Here is a 13,961-nt window from a genome sequence, read left to right as displayed (position 1 = left end):
GTGGTTGCTGTGAAGTTCTGATTTCTAGATATGGCTCGGATCTATCCTTCAGTGTGTCTGCAGCACAAACGTTGGGGTGTGAGGTACACGCCAAAATTTAATATTTAGGGTCAGTGGTTTTGAAAAAGCTCCCAGTAGTCCTGATGTACTTCATGTTGGCTGCTATTCAGCCCACAGTGGTAAACTCCTAGCCAAATTGACTTCTGTTTGGACTTGGTGTTCCTTGGCATTCCCATGCATTCCCATCACTGTGTGAGAGCACTAAGCTTGTGACGGAGACCCCGCTGAAGTTTAGCACATTGCTGTTTAATGAGGCGTAAACTGACGAAGGATGCTAGTCAACAAATCTAAGCTTGTTAGTCCTGAAACCTTTCTTTTAGGCTTATAACTGTTGCTGCTGATTAGAGATGCCTGATAATGTAATACGTTCATTAGTTACATGCCACACATTTTATACCTTATTTAGAGATTTGCTTTATGATTATTTTAGCTATAATTAAGCTTTAATTACTCTTGGTGAAGCAGCTGGAGTCATGACAATACTAATGTCACATTTCACTAAATGAGATACTGCTGCATATATTTATTTGCTATATTACTGCTATATATATACATTTGGTTATTGAGCAGGTAATAACCATCATGTGACCCTCTTACATATGGAAAATCTATTCAGAAACGTGCCGTTTTACATGCTGGAGACATTATCAGTGTTTTGGTTTGGGGATGTTAATGTTGTTCAGATTTGTACCTGGTCACCCAGTCAGGAGTCCATGTGAGTGAACGCCCTCCGCGCTCTGCAAACACTACATTACAGATGAAAGCTGTAACTCCAAGAAACAAACTCAAAAAATAGACTGTTGCAAAAGTCAAAGGAGGGGATGAACTGTGGTGGACAAAAATCCTGCTTCAAACCCGAAAAATCCGCATAACACAGAAAACTATAGATAGATAATGAGAGGGAGAGAGAGAGAGAGAGAGAGAGAGAGAGGGAAGAATGATTGATAGAATGATATAACGACAGATAGATAGATAGATAGATAGATAGAATGTCAGAACATAGATAGATAGATAGATAGATAGATAGATAGATAGACGGATGGATAGACAGATAGGGTGATTGATAGAACGTCAGAATGATAGAACAATAGATAGAATGATAGAGAGATAGAATGTCAGAAGATAGATGGATAGATAGATAGATAGATAGATAGATAGATAGAACGATAGATAGATAGATAAAATCTCAGAAGATAGATGGATAGATGGATAGATAGATAGATAAATAGATTGATAGATAGATAGATAGAACGATAGATAGATAGATAAAATCTCAGAAGATAGATGGATAGATGGATAGATAGATAGATAGATAGATAGATAGATAGATTGATAGATACGTCAGATGATCAATAGAACATCAGAATGATAGAACTATAGAACCATAGAACTATAGATAGAACGATAGAATGATAGAACAATAGATAGATAGATTGATAGATAGATGATAGATGGATGGATAGACAGATAGTGTGATTGATAGAACGTCAGAATGATAGAACAATAGATAGAATGACAGATAGATAGAATGTCAGAAGATTATATGATAGATAGGTAGATAGATAGATAGATAGATAGATAGATAGATAGATAGAGAGAGAGATAGATAGATAAAATCTCAGAAGATAGATAGATAGATAGATAGTTAGATAGATAGATAGATGATAGAATGATAGAACGATAGAACCATAGAACTATAGATAGATAGATAGATAGATAAAATCTCAGAAGATAGATGATAGATTGATAGATAGAATGTCAGAAGATTAGATAGATAGATGGATAGATAGATAGAAAAAATCTCAGAAGATAGATAGATAGATAGATAAAATCTCAGAAGATAGATAGATAGATAGATAGATAGATAGATGATAGAATGATAGAACGATAGAACCATAGAACTATAGATAGATAGATAGATAAAATCTCAGAAGATAGATGGATAGATATATAGATAGATAGATAGAATGTCAGAAGATTAGATAGATAGATGGATAGATAGATAGATAAAATCTCAGAAGATAGATAGATAGATAGATAGATAAAATCTCAGAAGATAGATAGATAGATAGATAGATAGATAGATGATAGAATGATAGAACGATAGAACCATAGAACTATAGATAGATAGATAGATAAAATCTCAGAAGATAGATGGATAGATATATAGATAGATAGATAGAATGTCAGAAGATTAGATAGATAGATGGATAGATAGATAGAAAAAATCTCAGAAGATAGATAGATAGATAAAATCTCAGAAGATAGATAGATAGATAGATAGATAGATGATAGATAGATAAAATCTCAGAAGATAGATGGATAGATATATAGATAGATAGATAGAATGTCAGAAGATTAGATAGATGGATAGATAGATAGAAAAAATCTCAGAAGATAGATAGATAAAATCTCAGAAGATAGATAGATAGATAAATAGTTAGATAGATAGATAGATGATAGAATGATAGAACGATAGAACCATAGAACTATAGATAGATAGATAGATAGATAGATAAAATCTCAGAAGATAGATGGATAGATATATAGATAGATAGATAGAATGTCAGAAGATTAGATAGATATATAGATAGATAGATAGATAGATAGATAGATAGATAGATAGATAGATAGATAGAAAAAAAATCTCAGAAGATAGATAGATAGATAGATAAAATCTCAGAAGATAGATGGATAGATATATAGATAGATAGATAGAATGTCAGAAGATTAGATAGATAGATAGATAGATAGATAGATAGATAGATAGAAAAAATCTCAGAAGATAGATGGATAGATATATAGATAGATAGAATGTCAGAAGATTAGATAGATAGATAGATAGATAGATAGAAAGATAAAATCTCAGAATATAGATAGACAGATAAATAGATAGATAGATAGATGATAGAATGATAGAATGATAGAATGATAGAACGATAGAACCATAGAACTATAGATAGATAGATAGATAGATAGATAGACGGATAGATGGACGAATAGAACAATAAACAGAATGATAGATATAAACAATATTTTCTTTACAGTGGTTTGTTTCTGGTTCTGGTGTCTCTGATAATGCTGTTAGGAGCTTCGCAAAAATCAATGGCTGCTTTACCATTAAAATAAACCAGTCACCTAACAATACGTCTCTATGGTTACGCTCAGCGAAGCAGCTGGAAAGGGCAGGTGAGGGATAACATGACTCTACATTCAGACATGATTTGATGCATTTGTTGTTGTGCTGGGCCTCGCTCACCAATCTCATGATATTAGGCAGATGTGTTCCTTCGGCCGGCTGAACTCAGATCAGCACATGTGAACCAGCTGAACCTGGCAGCATTCATATGAACAACTATTAGATGTCCCGTAGCTTTACTGTGCTGATTGGATTGTGCGTAAAGACAGCATTTCAACTAAGAAAAACAATCAACTTGTTGCATCACAGAAAACAAATGTGTTGACATCAAAATGTGCTTCAGAACAGAACAAATGTACCAGTAGTAAGTAAACAAACATTTGTGGATGTCACTAGTGACACATTAGATGTTGCAATCAGCTGACCGTAACTTATTTAAGAACATCTGGCTGAATCAGGTTAAACCATCACCATGTTAAACAGTGACAGACCTATATGTTCATCAAAATAATTATGTTGATGAAAGACATTTTTTATTTAGTTTTACTAAAGTTCATTGAGAAAATGATGAGAACACTTCATTGAGAACACTCTCTACAACACTGATTGTTAGAGGAGTGACAAAATAGTAGAATTTTTACTTTTTTCTTTTAAAACAAAAAACACACAAAGACAAAACTCTTTCATACCATATTCAGTGCTTTTCTTTAACAGCTGTAAATGTATGCATCCATAATTTGCCTGCCTCTACAATAAAGAAAGAATCCAAACAACGCAACAACATTTGAAGATTCTTCAGTCACGTCAAATAAACAAATAATTTCTCTGAGACTGTAATCAGGCAATTTCCGGCCTCTTCTGGTCAGGGATTTGCAGTGAGTCTCAGGTGTGAGTCAGGAGGGCACGTTTACCCTCAGATTACGAGCAAATGCTCCACGGAAACATTTCATTAAAGTAATTAGACTGGTCGAGCGGAACTGTACAGTGGTTTTGACAGAGCTGGCAGATGCTAATTCACCGCTCACTGTGACACACTCATATGCAGAAGCACTGTGTTGTTTTCTGTGATGGAAAGGCAGCTGCTTAGTTTTTCATTAGCGACAAGAGTGAAGAAAAGCAGTGAGAATCTAATGAACTGGCATGGCAACCGTCTTATAAGAGGACATGAACTTGATTGAGTGTTTTTGTGGCTGTCAACATGCTAAGACAAGCATCACTAGTACTGTTCAGGCTTAGAGATTTGAAGAAACTTCTACAACCCTAAATATTACACTTCAGTGTCTAAGACACAGTGTTATTTTAGTATTAATTACATAGTATTATATGTGTTTAGCAATATTTTGAATTTGCTTTATTTTTTATATTCAATTTTTTATTTTAATTTAATTTGTAGTAAAAAGATTTTTGGTTCTGAAAAACAGTTTTCATTTATTTTATTTCATTTTTGTTACAGTTTTAGTTTATTTATTTCAGTAAGTTGCCAGTTTTCTTAGTTTCAATGAACAAAATGTTTAATATTTTTAGGTTTAAATTAGTAAACAATAACAACACTGGTAAGATACTGATCGCACGAAAATGTGTGACTTGTTATTAATATTTTAAACTAGCTTTTATTTTTATACTTTCAGTTCTCTTTTTTATTTTAGTTTGTAATGTAATTTTTTTGATGTTTAAATTTTACATTTTATTTCAGTTAGTAATTTTTGCAATTAATTTTGTTAAGTTTAAAATGTTTAATTTTATATTTTTAATTAATTTCAGCGTAATTTCAGTTAACAATGAAAAAAGTATAATGTGCATTTGACACATTTATTAAAATTATTATTTATTAAATTTTTTAAGTGTTAATTTTTTTAATGTTTACATTTTAAATTTGATTTCAGTTAGTATATTTTTTGCAATTAAGCTTAACATTTAAACAGTTTTTGTTTAAATGTTTTGCTTAATTTCAATTAACAAATTAAAATATATATATATTTTTGTTTAGGTTTTAGTAATTTTGTTATGTACATTTGGCATTAGTTTTTAATTTTTTTATTTTTAAAATTTGAAATTTTAATTTATTTTCAGTTATTAATTTTTGCAACTAAACTTAACATTTAAAATTTTTTGTTAAGTTTGAATTTTTATTTTATATTTTATTTCATTTCAATTTTAACAATTTAAAAAATATGTATTTTTGTTTAAGTTTTAGTAATTTTGTTATGTGCATTTGACACATTAGCTTTTCTTTTTTTTACATTTTTAAAATGTTTGAATTTTAAAAAAAGTTTACATTTAAAATTTTATTTCAGTTTATAATTATTTCATTTCAGCTTAATTCAATTAACAATTTAAAAAAACTGTTTTAGAATTATTTTCACAACAACAACAACACTGGTAGAAAGTTGTGCACAATTAAGCATGATTCATAGACAGTAAGAGTTACAAACGATAATTAATAATCTTTACAGATGAATGAACAGGTCAGTAATGTTAACTGACCCATGCATATGTGCATTCAGCAGACAGCCAATGGTTTCTCTCCCGTGACGTTCATGCCCTGCTAAATTCAGGCAGCATTCCATGGCGCAAATAGCCAGAGTGTTGGTGAACAGCTGCAGTGGTGAGGTAGATCCATGTAACCTCTGCTAACCCCTCACACTCATGTACACACACACACTTCCACGACTATATTTAACCCTAATGGAGACAACGGCACACTGGACATCTGTTGAACGCCAGCAGCTCTTTCACTGCGTTGTTGAATGGCTCATCCCTATCTAATGTGAAAATGGACACTCGTAGACACTCACAGACACACAGCTAGAGGGAACGGCGAGGGGTCTGTGCCTTTATAGGGACACATTGGCAGTAGGTATTATCAGCTCCGAAGTCTCAGTAGAAATGTACTTTAGGGTTCTAGCTGTATGCTGTGCTGGTTAATAACTAAAAATTACAGTTTTAATTTAAAAAGTAAGTTAATTTAATTAGATTTTTGATTTTTTTTTTAATAATTCTATTTATTAAAATGTATGTAATATTTTATAAAAAAATTGTATTTTAAAAATAGTTTTTATTATTTTTTTATTTTATTTTCATTTAAAACATTTTACAAATATTTTTATTTGATTTGTATAAACTATATACATTTTTTATTTAAATTTTATTTCAATCAGTCATTTTTGCGTTTAAGCTTAACATTTTAACATTTTTTGTTAAGTTTAAAATGTTTCATTTTATATTTTTAATTAATTTCAGCTTAATTTCAATTAACAATTTAAAAGAATATATTTTAATTTTAGTAATTTTATTATGTGCGTCTGACACATTTATTAGCTTTTGTTTTTTTTTAATGTTTACATTGTTTATTTAAATTTAATTTCAGTTAGTAATTTTTGTAATTAAGCTTAACATTTAAAAACAAATTAAGTTTAAACTGTTTTTATATTTTTATTTCATTTCATCGTAATTTCGATTAACAGTTTAAAAGAATATATTTTAGTTTACGTTTTAGTAATTTTATTATGTGTATTTGACACATTTATTAGCTTTTGACTGTTTTAATTTTTAAAATGTTTACATTTTTATTAAAATTTTAATTCATTTAGTCATTTTTGTAATTAAGCTTAATATTTAAAAAATATGTTTAAACTTTCATTTTATATTTTTATTTAATTTCAGCTTAATTTCAATTAACAATTATTATATTTTATTATTATATATTATAAATATATTTTAGTTTAAGTTTTAGTAATTTTATTATGTGCATTTGACACATTTATTAGCTTTTGATCTTGTTGTTGAATAAATTAATTTATATAATAAATTCATTTATATTGTTGTTGAATAAATTTCATTTATTCATTTATTAGCTTTTGATTTTTTTGTTTTACATTTTTATTTACATTTTATTTCATTTAGTAACGTTTGTAAATAAGCTTAATATTAAAACATTATACATTTGTTTATTAATTCTTAATATAAAAAAATCATTTGATATTTTTATTTCATTTCAGCTTAATTTCAATCAACAAATTAAATTTAAAAATTTTTATTTTATAATGTTTATTTTATTTTATTATTTTATTTTATTTCTTTTTATTTAAATGAGAGTCATCTAAGAATCTAATAAGGCTAGAATAAGACCAACTGTAATATATTCGCTCTTAGACAGGTAGAGGAAACCTTTTCAAATTCTGACCATGTGATGGTTTCCAACATCATTCACAAAAATAAATAAATAAATAAATAAATACATACATACATAAATGGATTAATTATACTGAGCAATATCTTTTGTTTTCTGAGTGTACACAGTGTTCCTTTATAATGGTTATTCTGCAACAGGTCATCAGTACAGTTCTTCATGGAGCTCTTGGAAGTAGTGGGCGGGGCCACTGAAGGGTCTCGTCGGCTGCCATTGGATAACCCCCTCAGAAGGCGGGACCTAAACAACCCCCACTACTCATCCATACAGCCTTCACCAGTTCACTTCATTTCTCAAAGCAGTGAGAAACTCGCTTTGTCTCTATTGTGATCCAAGCACACGAGGAGAAGACCTACAGGAACATAAAGCAGCCGAAACACTGGAAACTTAAAGCAAAAACACTATAGTCGTGAGGATCTTTGAATCCACAAGCTCATTGACCGGTAAGTAATACATGCTTATGGGGAAAGTGTGATCTGTTAGTCTTTTAAGTACTTTTAAGAGATGCATAATTCATAGGATCAGAAAACGCAAATTACTGAAAGAAAATACTTAATTGGTGTGGGAAAAGGACTCGATGTGAATATGCAACATTTTTGATTCCCTTTGTGATGGTCCCAGTGAGCTGGACCGTATTAAATATATATGTAAAGCATATCTATACATTTTTTATTTACTTTGTTTGGGAGTCAGTGACGTCACCTGCATTTTTGTCTAGATATGTTACTCAGATAAAAATTCAGTTAATACAGGCAATGCATTGATTACACTTTTCTATCCTGAACATGCTTTCAGTTTCTGAATTGAATTTTTTTTTGTTATTTATTTATTTTTTAAATATATTTTTTCGTGGCTTAAGACTCTTAATTAAACAGGTCCTTAATTAAAAACTGAGATAAATAAATGTTAATAGTTTGGCAATAATATTCATTGATAATGATGTTAATGTAAGTGGACAATTATTAACTATTGAGGTTTTTTTGGTTAATTTTTTGAAGTAATTTGATGTATTTCTATCTTCATTGCATTATATTAATAGTAAAGTGCATGCTGTTGTCCTCAGGGACCATGAAGCGGCTAAACAAATCATTAGAAGATTAATTATCTGTTTCAGGACTGACAACAGAACTAATTATTAAGGGCTGTTTTATTAATTAAGTGTTAAACTGCGATGCATAAAGCTGCAAAAGCAGCCTATTTTCCAGCACTTGATTGCATTTTATATTTTATATTCCATATCTTCTCTCCTCTTGTTATTTTAACAGGATCAGTTACCACATGGTGTATCTTTTAGCTTCCTTTCCAAATGGGGTTTGGCTTCTAACTGAGTTTAGGAGAGCGTACTTGGGTTTGAGTTCAACTAATATATCTCTTATGTATATCTGAATTCTTTATTCTTGTGGCAGTGGATTGAATATTGGCATGCCAGATGGCCTATGAACAAGTCAGCTTTGAATCTCTGGGTTCTCTGGACCTTCTGGTCAGTAGACAGGGAACGAGAGGTCAGAGGTCATGGAGAATATGGGAAATCAGGGGAAGGAACTATAAAACTTAAAAAAAAAAAAAGAAAAGTGATTTTTAGATATGTCCTAATCTTAGTTTGCTGAGGAATTACTCAAGTCGACTAAAACTCTGGCACAAAAGTCAAATTTTGGGTCATGTTTTACTGGATGGGGCAATGCAGCATGACGCACTTTGAATGTAAATGGACGGTAACGATCAACCGATAGCCAATATGCAAAGAGGTGTGACTGTTTGATGAGCCAAACATCCGTTTTTTTAGTGAACTTCATTGGGAAACCTTTACCATCAATGACCGTGAGTAAACAAGAATATCCCAGATTTTTCTACAGACAAATGCGTTGCATCAACTAAACGTGCCTGGCCAATCGTATCCCTTCTCAAACTTTGTCCTGGATGTAAACATTTGCATTCAGTGAAGGCAGAGCTTCAGGGCTGGTGCTGACAGAGAAGGTCACCGACCTCATGTCCAAGGCCAGCGGTTAGCATACGATTTCGCAGGATGACAGTCATGTCTGGTTTGAGCGAGGTCTTGGAGTTCTTTAGATTGCTATTATTCTCAGTAAACTTGAGATTGACTTTGCCATGTAATATTTATGTTTCTGAGTCACAAAACTGATCACGTGTGAAAAATGTTTATTTTTATCATCATTCGATACTTGTGGTATAGCTCCCACCATATAGACATTTACTTTCAAAATGTGTAAATGTGGATTTAATGAGGAAAAAAACTGTGTTTTGGCAAATTGGAGGCTAATTTGTATGAATTTATTTTTTCATATGACTGCTTACGTCCCATTGATGGATACGTTCAAGAGTGGATATTCATGTTTATGTTTTTTCTAGGGCTGGCAAACGATTAATCGCGATTAAATAAAAAAGTTTGAGTTCGTCTAATATTTGTGTGTGTACTGTGTGTAATTATTATGTATATATAAATACACACAAATTAATGTATATATTTAAGAGAAATATGTTATGTACAAAATATTTTTATTTAGATATGATATAAATCCTATAAAAAAATATAAGTACATACACTTGTAAATATTTCTTAAATATATATATATATATATATATGAATGTTCTTGTATTTATATATGCATAATAATAATAAAACTTTTATTTTGTATGCAATTAATCGTTTGCCAGCCCCAATTTTTTCTAAAAATTGCGTGTTTGCATATCAAAGTCATTGTATAAATTCATGCAAAATTCAAAACCTTGTAAAAGAGTCACATTTTCATATCAGATTGGGCTGGAAAAAAATATTGTGAACCTATAATTATTAGGAATTCATTGGGTTGTGAGAAGTTCTGTAAATTGAATCGTTAAATGTGTTCTGTCGAATTTGTGCATTTTGTACATGCAACTTAAATCACTGATGTGCATTCAACTTGTAAATCGATCTATTAAATATTTGCGCAACTGCACAATTACAATAAAACAATTAAATTAACAGAGTCAAAAAGCATGAAGACACCTGAAGTGCATTATTTATTCATCATTTTGTAGATTGTAAATTTTTGTAAAATGTATTATTTATTTGACTCATAAATACAATCTGCCTAAAAGGATGGATAGATAGATAGATGTTTTGATTAACACTTTACATAGTGCGTGGAAAAGTATTAAAACCCCAAAAGCAGAATTTTAAACCTTCATTTAAATTACATAACTATTAAAACCAAATATAATACAAGCAGAGTAAGAACGTCACTGATTTTTATCAGTAAAATAAGCCTCAGCTGGCAGTCTGATAAGGAGCAATCATTGCACAGTGCAGGTCCTCCTGACCGGTCAAACATGCTATTTTGGAATAAATACTGTGGCATTTGCATATGGTATTATGCAGTATCATAGTAATACCACCACCGTATTAATTTGTAAGGGGTGTAGTTACTAAATGCCTCGTATGGTTAACTCCAGGACTAGTAGGACTTTGTTTGAAGAGCGCTGGATGTGAAAGTGTTGAACCCCAGTTTACCCTTTGAAGCCTCCGGGGCTTTAATGTAAAACGGTGGGCAGGTGGCCTTTTGATGCTCAGACTGAACTTCGGACTTGCTCATAAAGAGAAGAATGAATGTTTGCTGTCTGCTTTCGTAGATGTGCTACACTGCAAATGTGACACAGATTGCTTTTTTATTATGTTTTGAACGAAGCAATAGATGTGATTTTGTTGCGACTTTAAAAGAGCAATATTGTGATGTGTGAAACATTCTTTCTTGAATACTACGTCCAATTTAAAGGTGCAGACGCCCTCATTTATTAATTGGAAGCTGGCGGAAGGAGGCATTTAGTCTCATGGTGTCAATTATACGTGTTTCACTGTTTGCCAAACAGTTCAACCTGCCTAATTAATAGCTCCCTTGTGCGAGCATGAATTTAATTGACATTATCCCTGTGTCTTTTGAATGATTTTCTATACTCATCAGCATGGTCAAATCAGATTCAATCATGTGATGTCACTGTCTGCAGATGTTGACAGCCACAATCGTTACCCAACCATACACAACCAGTTAAGCATTTTAAGTGGGTAAAGCCTGTTATCTCCCTCCTGCATGCACACACACTTAAGGTGACTGTCAATCATCCGTGGGAACCAGATGTGGAAGTTGTGTGGTCGGACCAAGTCAGAGAACTTGAGACAAGATGAAATGATGTGAAATAACTGTCTGTGAAATGTATATGCCTGTAAAATATACATGCCTCACAGCAGTATTTTATTTCTCAGTAGTGTTCCTGGGTAGTAATGTGACATTTTTTTCAATATCATGAATTGAAATATTTTTTCCCCCACTGCTCCATGCAAGTATGTAGTGTAATATATGATTTGTATATATTATTTATATATTTTATTACATAAAATGGAATTATTATATATTATATAAAAATATATATTTTTAAAATGTGATATTTCATAAGTCATTTATATGTAAATCATATTATATAATCACATGTAAATATAAAATATAAAATAAAATATAATATAAAAATCTAAAACAGCATATGTGTATATATATATATATATATATTGTGTATTTAAAATGTGTATGCATATATTTTTAAAAATGCTTTCTTTCTAAAATGTGATACTTTAGATTTTTAGATATTTATATATAAATATACATTTTTTTACTATATTATATAGATTTGTATATATAAAATCAATTCATATATATGTAAATAATATTATATAATCATATATAATGTTTATATATGTAAATTCTATAATCTGCAAATGTAAAATATCATATATATATATGTGCATATGTATCATTTTTTTTTATATATATATATATATATATATATATATTAGTTTTTTATATATATATATATATATAATTTTTTTTTTTTTTTAGATATTTAGTTTTAGTTTTAGCTGTTTAGTAACATACCCACATCCACACCCATATGTATACTGTAAATGTTTATAAAAAAATACAAAATAAATAAATGTATAGGGTATATATTTAATAATACATATATTAAGATAATATACAACTGTTACATTTTGTATATTTTATTACATAAATAAATAAATAAATAAATAAATAAATAAATATATGACCACACTTGTACTGACCAGTGAAACATTAATTAAAAAGAATATATGAAACATTTTTATTTATAGTTATATGAAAATACATTCGCTTTCATCCCTTTTCGTTAATTCCAGAAAACTCAAAAAATCATGATTCTTATGGGACCGTGTTCAACCATAAAATGCTTTTTGATGAGTCATATTTGCTCTGCCCTCAATAGGAAACATCTAAACATGGTCTGTTTTGCATGTGTAAAGCACCAGCCATACCACACTAACAGGCATGGGCTTCAAGAGGCAAATGTGCCAACCAATCACAGCGTCGGTTGTGTTCTCTCTGCTGTTGGCATCAAGAGCTGAGATGTTTTGAAGCAACATGGAACGAACTGGCCAGGATAGGCTTCCACCTTATAAATAAAGATGCAGACCCATAACATTTGCACAGGTGGTGTGGAAAAAGCCTGTAACTACAGGAATAAATCATAATAAAGTCAGTTTATAATGTAATCCGTTCCTCCTTGACTCCAGCTCCCTCATAAAATAGATTCAAAGAGACTTTACAAGGGTCATTGATTGTAAAAAAAAGACTTAAAATTCCATCTTGTTTCTTGACTGTAGTTTGAGCTGTTGGTCAGTGTGACGTCTGTATAATTGTGAACGTAGATAAGGCAGAACATTGTTGAATGGTCATCAAGGACGGTGCATTGTGTGAAACAGCTGCGAGGGATGATAAACATGAAGAACAGCGTGACAGGTCTTCTTAATACTGAGCTTTACAGTTAAGTTATCATGTTTCGCTCATCTCAAGAGTAGTTAGGATACATTAACGCTATGATTGCCTTCATGCCACTATACTACTGCATGTTGCTAATCATTATTATTATAATGTGCTCTACCATCTACTGACCTTGCTGCGTCTGCGGAAAGACTAGCTGACCTGTATTCCACCCTAAAGTGCCTCACAGAGTTGCTAAATTTATCAGCTCAAATAGACATCTTTAATGACCTTGGCCGCAACCGCAACTGGTCACCTCGACATTTAACAGCGTTAGGGCTGCCAGAAACGTGTGTCGCAGGCCGTCTCGGGACTCCATGACTTTCATAACCTCACATGTCATCGTCATGTGAAATTCAAGCTCCTGTCAGAATTCAAAGCTCTTCTGGACCCCAATAAGGAGCTGCTGTTGTAATGCCTGATCAAAAGCTTGTCATATTATCCTATTGATGCTGATCATTCAAATACAGGCATAATTGAATAATACCTTAATGAGGATAAAATGCACATTCAGTTGGTCACTATTGCTCAGTGAACCCTGACAGGATAATTGGGGGTTTATTTGGAAGGGTTTGTTTTGGGATAAAGCCTGTCTGAATGTGCATTATGTCCTACTTTTATTTATTTTTTTCAGTTTTGATGCTGAACAGCAAAAACAAACCCCGCACACTACCAAAATGCAAAAAGTATCAAAAAAGTTTATTTATGATGTTTCAGTCACATTTTAAAAAAG

The 13,961-nt window shown here is 31.1% G+C and overlaps 1 protein-coding gene across 3 annotated transcripts in view; it reads left to right on the top strand.

The window, feature by feature from the left end:
* Positions 1-7,538: 7,538 nt before the first annotated feature.
* slc38a3b (solute carrier family 38 member 3b) overlaps positions 7,539-13,961 on the top strand; it is a 28,125-nt gene continuing 21,702 nt past the window's right edge. The window contains exon 1 of one of the 3 annotated variants that reach the window (XM_051113228.1): positions 7,539-7,831. The gene's annotated coding sequence lies outside the window, so the exon portion shown is untranslated. The remainder of the gene's footprint in view (positions 7,832-13,961) is intronic. The other 2 variants (XM_051113227.1, XM_051113226.1) reach the window with 2 other exon arrangements.

The sequence above is a fragment of the Labeo rohita genome, chromosome 6 (genome assembly GCF_022985175.1).
Source record: "Labeo rohita strain BAU-BD-2019 chromosome 6, IGBB_LRoh.1.0, whole genome shotgun sequence".
In the NCBI taxonomy this organism is placed as follows: domain Eukaryota; kingdom Metazoa; phylum Chordata; class Actinopteri; order Cypriniformes; family Cyprinidae; genus Labeo; species Labeo rohita.
This window is presented reverse-complemented; position numbering and strand designations above follow the sequence as displayed.